This window comes from Hemicordylus capensis, chromosome 2, assembly GCF_027244095.1.
Source record: "Hemicordylus capensis ecotype Gifberg chromosome 2, rHemCap1.1.pri, whole genome shotgun sequence".
Lineage (NCBI taxonomy): Eukaryota > Metazoa > Chordata > Lepidosauria > Squamata > Cordylidae > Hemicordylus > Hemicordylus capensis.
In genome coordinates, this window is record NC_069658.1 from 351327501 (window position 1) to 351335671 (window position 8171).

The following is an 8171-nucleotide window of genomic DNA, read 5'->3' on the forward strand; positions in this document are numbered from 1 at the left end:
AGCTCTCTCCTCCTCATGTTGGCTGGGCTTGCCAGGCACTGGCTGGCAGCAGCTGTTGGCTGTGTGCTAGTCTCAGGCTGTGGCGCGCGTGACTGGACTGGGAATGTGATTGTAGCGGAAACACTGGTTGTGGTGGTAGCAGTAGTAGCTGTTGCTGTTGCTGGGCTGGTGGCTGCTGGCCTGTGCTGACTCTGCGCACTTGGTCTGGTCTGGTAATTTGGATGCAGATGTAGGGTGTGTGTGCATCATCCATGGGGAGCAGCAGAGCAGAGCAGAGCAGGTTGGCTGGCTTCTGTCTGTCGGGCCTAGTCAGTGGCAGGCACTGAGTGAGGCGGTGGTTTCTTTGGGCATCACATCACCCATCATGCAGAGTGGCAGGTCTGCTGCTCTGCTGCTCCGCCTCCTGCTTCTTCTCTGTGTGTGCTGCTCTTGTGCTTAGTGTGCTTCTCCGCTGCTGCTGCTGTGCTGGCAGGCAGCACAGCAGTGGCCTTTTTGTTAGATCAGAGAGTGGGTGTTGTCTCTCTGAGTGTCCTCCTCTTACTTGCTTGGATAGGAGTGGTGGTAGTAGGTAGGCATTAAGATGGACTGACTAGGTGTTACGTGTTAGGGCGCCCAGAGAGAGGGGCAAAAAAGACGGGGTGGCAATTGTTGGGTTGCTCCTAGTATTATTGGTGAATTTTTGAAGAAAAAATTTTTTTTCCATTGGCTAGAATGGGGGCTTGGGGCTGCCCCAGACCCACCTCTGTGGGGTGGCAGCAACCCCATAGTGGGTCCGGGGCCATGGCAAAAATGGCCTCAGTCCCTCCCAGCAATCCCCGGAGAGATAGGAGTGATGGTTCTGTTGTTTCTGAGGTGTTCTGAGTGAGTGTGGATTCTGTGATAGCAAATGAGAGTGGATTCATGGTGTCTCATTGGAAATCTCATTAGCTATCATAGAATCTACACTCAGAATACCTCAGAAAAACAACAGAACCATCACTCCTATCCCTCCGGGGATTGCTGGGAGGGACTGAGGGCATTTTTTCCATGGCCCCGGACCCACTTTGGGGGTGCTGCCACCTCACAGAGGTGGGTCTGGGGCAGCCCCAAGCCCCCATTCTAGCCAATGGAAAAAAAATTTTCTTCAAAAATTCACCAATAATACTAGGAGCCACCAATTGCCTTGGGATTTTTGGGGTGGAGGACACCCATGGGTGGCTACCACCCACCCCATCTTTTTTGCCCCTAAGTGATCCACATTGTGAGTTATGGGCAAAAATTATTTTTTTAAAAAAATTTGTAAAAAATCAGAGGAAGGTCCAATCTACTTGAAATTTGGGTGGCAAGTAGAACACAAGGTCCCCTTCAAAACCAGCCACTTTTTGCAATCCGAACCAGTTTGGTTCAGATCCGAACCAGTTCGGATCCGAACCGGACTGGGGGGGTGGTCCGGCAAAACCAAAACCGAACCACCCCGGTCCGGTTCGGACCTGGTTCGGACCCGAACCGAGAGAACCAGTTTTATGCACATCCCTAGTGGGAGGGGGGGAAAGATGGCTGGGCTCAGAAGCAGAGACTGGGGCAGAGGTAACTGCCGGCCTCAAAGAGCTCACAGATGCTATGTGGGAGGTTGGCTAGTCAGGTTAGTAAACCTGTATGTCATTTATGCAATGCTCCTGCATAGGAACAGGGAAGGAAGACATGACCAAGAGGTTCACATGGATACGACAGTAAATTTCTTCTGGAAAAGTCTGTATGGTTATGTGCAGAAAAACAAGCGTATCTCTTCTAAACAGCAATGGGATAAATTGTGGAAATGGACATTGGACGTAACCCCCCCCCCCCCGATTACCTGATGTGCCTTGAAATCCCCCCCCCCCGAGTTACAGTACTGCCTGCATATACTTTATAACTCTGTTGGTTACCAAAACCTTGTTGTAAATCTTTGTAAATATGATGCACAAAGAACCACTTTGTATATAATTGTGCTTTGGTAACATACTGTATGCTTTGGTAGTTTGTTGGTTCAATAAGAAACTTGTTCAAAAATTGGTTCAAAAATAAATGAATAAATAAATTTGTTGTCCTGTCTTGGAGATGCCACAGAGGGAACCTGGAACCTAGATGCTCTTCCCAGAGTGGCTCCATCCCCTAAGGGGAATATCTTACAGAGACTAGTACTTCTAGTCTCCCACTCATATATAACCAGGGCAGACCCTGCTTAGCTAAGGGGACAAGTTATGCTTGCGACCACAAGACCATTATTTTTACAACTAGTTTTCAGCTTGACTTTTTTCTTCCTGTTATCATTCCTTTTGTTTACATAAACTGTAGTGGATCTACGCTTCTATTTTGGTAATTAAAAAAAAATATCAAACACTACATAACATTCTCAGAGCCCTGTTTAGACATTACTTTAAACATAGATGCTGTACCCAAATACAGTGTTCATGAGAGTGTGGTAGTAAGTCCTCCCACCCTGCCCTCCCACCTGTCCACATCCATGAGCACAGCATTTGTTTTGAGAAGACAAAACCAGTACTTTGGAAGTGATATTTCCTGTGATTGGGAATGCTGGGTGCCCAGTGGTTCCAATCATGGGAAGATGATCTCCCCAAGTACAACATTTGTCTCCTCAGACAAATGCTGTGGTTATGGACAGTACGGAGGCAGAGCTATGGAGCACATTAATATGAGAACGGGGTTGTCTGGTGCACACTAACGGATCCTATTCGTGGGTACAGCATCCACTCTTCAGCCTGGACAGGACTTTTCTAATAGCCAGTTGTTGATCTGCATAAAATAGCACTTTATATAGCTTAAGTGGAATGATGTATTGTGTTTAAGTCCTGCATAGTGGAAACTTATTCCAGTCCTCTTTATGCAAGCTAGAAGTTACTGCAAACCATATTTGTTACAGCCATTTTCTATAGTCTGGGCTGATTCCAATGACAATTGCCTCCCCCCACCCCCAATGGACAAATAGCAATGGAAAATGTTTGGCCCTGTATTGAACTGCCCCCCCTCCCCCCAATGCGAGGCAGAGTTGGAAGGATGGAGAAGAAAGAGAAGGAGAAGGAGTAAGATTGCTGCAGTTCAAAAGAAAGAAAAACATTTTTTTCCACAGAACAAAATATTGCATTAAAAAAACCCCCAAAAACCAATGAACAGGAAACGTTCATTTTTTCTAACAAGTTTTCTCCTTGTTACACAATTTGTAAATTATTTTCTATGTAATACAAAGTATTCGTTTCAGAATCTCCCACTGGCAGTGTCTTCTGTGTATTTGTTTAGCAAAGAGCTGGTGAGGGTTGTTTTTTCCACTGTAATCAGTCTAGTTATTATTAAACGTTCATAAAAGATTCTTTACATTTATCTTTAATTATAAGGTCTATTGGCTTGTTAAATTACAAACAGTGAAATGTACTTAACTGGCTGTGTTTCATCTTTTAATAAAATGAAAAGACTAAGATCATATTTTTTTTAGCTGAAGACCCTTCATGGTGTTGTTTATTAGCTCAAATGAAAGCTAGATTTGGACTACTCTTTAAACAAATAAATATTCATTGAAATGTTGATAAGAAATAGTTGTGAGGGCAAGGTAAAGGGGTTTCCAAGTGATCCTTTAAAAAAGGAAATCTTAATTATCTGAACTAGCTTTATCCGCACAGAGCATCTGCGCTTAGTGCTGAGCAGTGAGAGCTCCTTCCTAGGACCTGCTTTCCTCCCAAATGTCAAGTTGGGCCATTTTTTGGCCATTCCGGGGCATTTTGAAAGCAAGTGGCCCATAGGAGGAGCCCTCGCTGCTGTCTCCGCCACCCTCCCCACCACAGCGCCGCGGCTTTAAAAGGCCATGCCCGTGCCACACATGGCATGTCACACATGCGCATCCCACGCATGGCCTTAACGCTTGATAGATAGATAGATTAGATTAGATAGATAGATAGTTAGATTAGATTAGATTAGATTAGATAGATTTTATTTTATGCATTGAAAGTAATAGGTCAATCTGTATCTGAGAGTGAGGGCTGGTCTTCTCATTTTCGAGTCTGTTTGGCCCTCTGAATAAGACTTTAGGTTGGTTCAGATGATGCAGTCCAACTAGCTCTACTTTCATGCAACTGGGGATGTGTACTCTCCTTCCAGCTGCCTAATTACTACTTTAAATACTACTTATACTTTAAAACTGTATTTAAATAATATGTTGGAAGATCAATCCCACCCCCATGTAATTAGGCAAAGGGAGGGAGATGGGACGTGTGTGCTCATGTCCCTAATTATTTGGAAGCAAGCCCAGTTGGACAACTTCATCTGAACTTTCCCCTTGATGTAACATAAACTTTATTTTGATTACTTAGATATGCTTCTAAGGGTTAGAAAGCTAACAACTTTCTATAAAGGTTAGAAAGTCCATTTACTGTATAATAATACAGTGTTGTACTGCTGGTTTGTGCACTTGGTTGGTGGCAGTCCAACCAAGACAAACTGGTGGCAGTCCAGTCAAGGCAACCCTGCAGGAAGCAGCTATTTGGTACATTGAAGAGTGGAGAGCGAAAGCCTAGAGTGTGTAACATTGTGTTCACTGGGACTAACTCACAGGTAAGAGCGCATAGGACCGCATCCTTAGTTTGGAAACTTGTGTGCAATATACACAGCTTGGTAAAAGGTTACCTTGGTAAAAGGTCACCTACCCCTGCCCTAGAGAATTGTAATACTTGTTTAACAGGAGAACTTTATTATGGGCCTGCAATTCTTTGGAGGGAACTCTCTCAGAGTCACAACAATAGAACAGAACAGCTAAGACAAGATACAGAACCTTACTAAATAGTAAAGTATGGAACTGCACCACCAATTGGTCGGCAGTGTTAATTATACAATCATTACAGAATAGTGGGCATTTCTGTGACAAACTGGGCCTAGTTGGTTTTCCACTGATAGTGCTAATGTTTGCAAATGAAATATGCAATGCAGTCTCCACTGAAATATGATGAGTTATTTACTTTGATCAAACACTGACATAGAATCACTCAGATTTGATCGTAGAAAGGGCCTATTCCTAAGCAGGCAGTGATCAGAAGTTGCTGCCAAGTGGACGTAGAAGAGATGGTCAGTGCACTAGATCCCACCACTTCCTGTCTAACCTGTTCCTACCCATCTGGCCTTTTCAACCCAATCTCCTGCAGTGCTCTGTACCTGGCCAAGTTATTTTCCTCAGCAGCAGCTCCAAGCCTTGGGATTTGGTTGCAAACGTGTAACTAGCTAGTCAGGTCTGTTTTCCTACATGAGGCTTAACTGCTGTGCAAACGTTGCCCTCTCCTCAAACCTATGGCAATCTTTACAGCAGTGAGGTGTGCTACAGTAATGACTCTTCCCTTTCAATTCTTCCTGAACTTTAATCTAATCATTATTCAGCCTCCAGAAAATTGGCTAATAAAAACAAAGGCCACGAGTACTTTGAAAAGATCTGAGTATTTATTTGGCATTCACTGGGCATATGGCATTCATTTGACAGCTTCTCACGAGTCTGACGTTGTGCCCTCCTGGTCTTCTGAAACTGCTATCTAATCCTGAAGAAGAAAAGTGAAATATTTTCTAGAATGATATTTCCCAAGTTCCAATGAATAAGCAGCAGGGGGTGCTATGACTGCATGGACACAGAGTTTTTAAAACCCGAGAAACAGGAACAGGTTCGTTTCAAAAGAAGCACTGAAAGCCCTTCAGACAAAAGCGGACATTGTAATGCTGGCTGTGATAACATAAAGCACATCCTTTTGTTCTAGGCTGTTTGCCTGGATAGTGAGGAACAATTCTTGGATCCGAACTGGATCAAGAGTTTTGAATGTCTTTTATAATCAGCACTGATCACTTTTTGTGACTCTGCACTTGCCCTGGTTTGTTGAATGGATGATTTGTGTCTATCAGTGCTAAGATCAATTATGCCAGTTAGCCAAGAGATATAGTGGCATGCCCAAAGTGTTAAACCATAAGGGTAACCCACTCTGTAACTGCCTCCCAGGAGTTGTTTAAGCATCTGGGTTTGACTGTCAAACAGACAAGATACTGGGCAAGGTTGATAAATGAGTTGCTAGTTTATGCATTATTGGGGCAATATGATTGCACATTGGAACCCAAATCATGTGGGCACTTGTCTGTGTAGTTGGGCCCCTTGTGTGAAGTGCTTGCACATAGCTATGTAAGCTATGAATTTTATTTTCTGAAATAACACAGTGAAAGCAAATACTGACCTGTAGTTTATGCTTCATAAACTACAGGTCAATGGTGTTCAGTTCTGACCTGGCCCCATGAGGCTTGAGGTAAAGCACAGTTGAGAATTTGGCTGGGGTGAAGACTGAGGCAAGGCAAAACAAAGTGGAGTCTAGGCTGGAGGTGAGGCTGGAGGTGAGGCTGCAGCAGAGCTGAGGCAGGAAGCGAGACTGGAATACCTTAAAGAGGCCCCAAGGAACAAGCAGACTCACCAGTGTCTGCTAGCAAACTGAGCTCTTAAGTACTGCTCCAGCTCAGATCAGGCCCCTCCCAAGCCCTGCCTCCATGCCTGGAGTGTCCTGACCTTAAAGGGACAACATGGCCTGTTGTCTGATGTTACAGGGTGGTGGTGGTGATGGCCAGCTCTGCAGTAGGTTTGGGTTTCCGAGGTGTGATTTTAGGGGTTTCTGACTTTGAAAGGGCCTTCCTCGGTGGGTTCCAGCTTCCAGCCCAGGGCCTCTTATGCTTCTAGCTTGGTGGTTTGGCCTAGGCCAGTCTCCCCACAATCTGCTCTGTTAGTTGGGTCCAGGGTTGGATAAGAGCAGTTTTATCCCTTCAGTCTTTGCTTTTGAGTTGCGACTGGAGGGGGGAAAGGGTGGCAAAAGGCTGGGCCATGACAAATGTTATTTTGTTTGCTGTCTTGCTAGCTGCAGGCAGCTCATGTTTAAATCCAATGGCATGCACATTCCTATTTTCATTATCAAGCCAGACACCCCCTCTGGTTGGCTCATAGTTTCTCTTACATATTTCCCCATCCAGCTGTTGCTTGTATTTTCATAATGAATAATAGCTACTGCATAATGATCACTGCAGTGCATAATATATATGTGGGCTTACCCTTGAAGACTCTTTGAGGCTGAAAGTACAGAATGTAGTATCCTAGTTTCTGAGGGGAATAAGTAACTTAGTGATAAGCTTAAAGAGGGGCACTTTTTGTGAGCATTTTTAGCAGCATCAAAAGGCTTCCTTTTTGGTGTTCTTTTCTTTCATGTTGAAAGAGGGTGAAGTGTTCTTTCATTGAGAATTAGAACAATTTGTCCTGTCTACTTCATTTGCCCTCATTGCTAACAACTGCCAAACTTTGGAATCTATTGCAAATCTTTCACAGATCCACCAGTAGATTCCAATCTTCTTTTCGCCTGTCCCACGTCTACTGCATTGCTTCCTGAAAGTACAGCATGTCTTGATAATTTCTTGATCCTCTACTACTGAGGAGCCAGTGAAGAAATCACCATCCCACTCTTTTTGCTGGAAATATCAGAAGACTAAAGGGAAATCTGCATGTCTCACCTCCAATGATTGTGGCCAGAATACTTTTTGACTCTGTTCTTACCAATCACATTCCACATCTCATTACTATTTTGGCAACAGCTTCAGACACTTTCAGAACACTGGGGAACTCATAATTATGGACCAACTGATCCTTACCAACATGCATTGAGGTTATGCCTTTGAGTTTTGCACTCTGCCACATCTTATCAGAGATGCCAGCTTACTCTTGTCTTGTTTCAGAGTCCATTTTGAATGGGGGCTGACCCACACCAGAGCTATGGGGCGTCAGCATTTGGCTCCTCACCTCAGTTCCTGCAATATCGTGGGCCAATTCGATTGGATCTGTTTTTAGATTGTGAGTCCCCTGGGGAAGGTGCCTTCCCTTTCATGTCGATATGGGGTAAGGAAGCTCACTGCCAGGGCCGCACTGCTCTAGAACAAGATCACCACCAATTGTTATATAAACAAATAAGGAAGCAAGACATCCAGACAGCTGTCACAGTCTTACTGTGCTCATTACTTCACTTCGGGGCAGGTGTTCAATTCTTAAATGTGTGGGTCTAGGAAAGATCAGGTCAAAGCTCATTATTTAATAGTATATGCTGAAAGGAATGACAAACATTCAATATCAAGAGGTATTTGTGTATGCATGTGAT

At 44.2% G+C, this 8171-nt stretch overlaps 1 long non-coding RNA gene across 1 annotated transcript; it reads right to left on the reverse strand.

Moving 5' to 3' along the window:
* Positions 1 to 5429: 5429 nt before the first annotated feature.
* On the reverse strand, positions 5430 to 7482 carry LOC128343181 (uncharacterized). The gene is made up of 2 exons (XR_008315368.1): positions 7081 to 7482; positions 5430 to 5546 (listed from the first exon to the last, which is right to left on the reverse strand). It is a non-coding gene; the product is annotated as an uncharacterized LOC128343181 (long non-coding RNA).
* Positions 7483 to 8171: the final 689 nt, after the last annotated feature.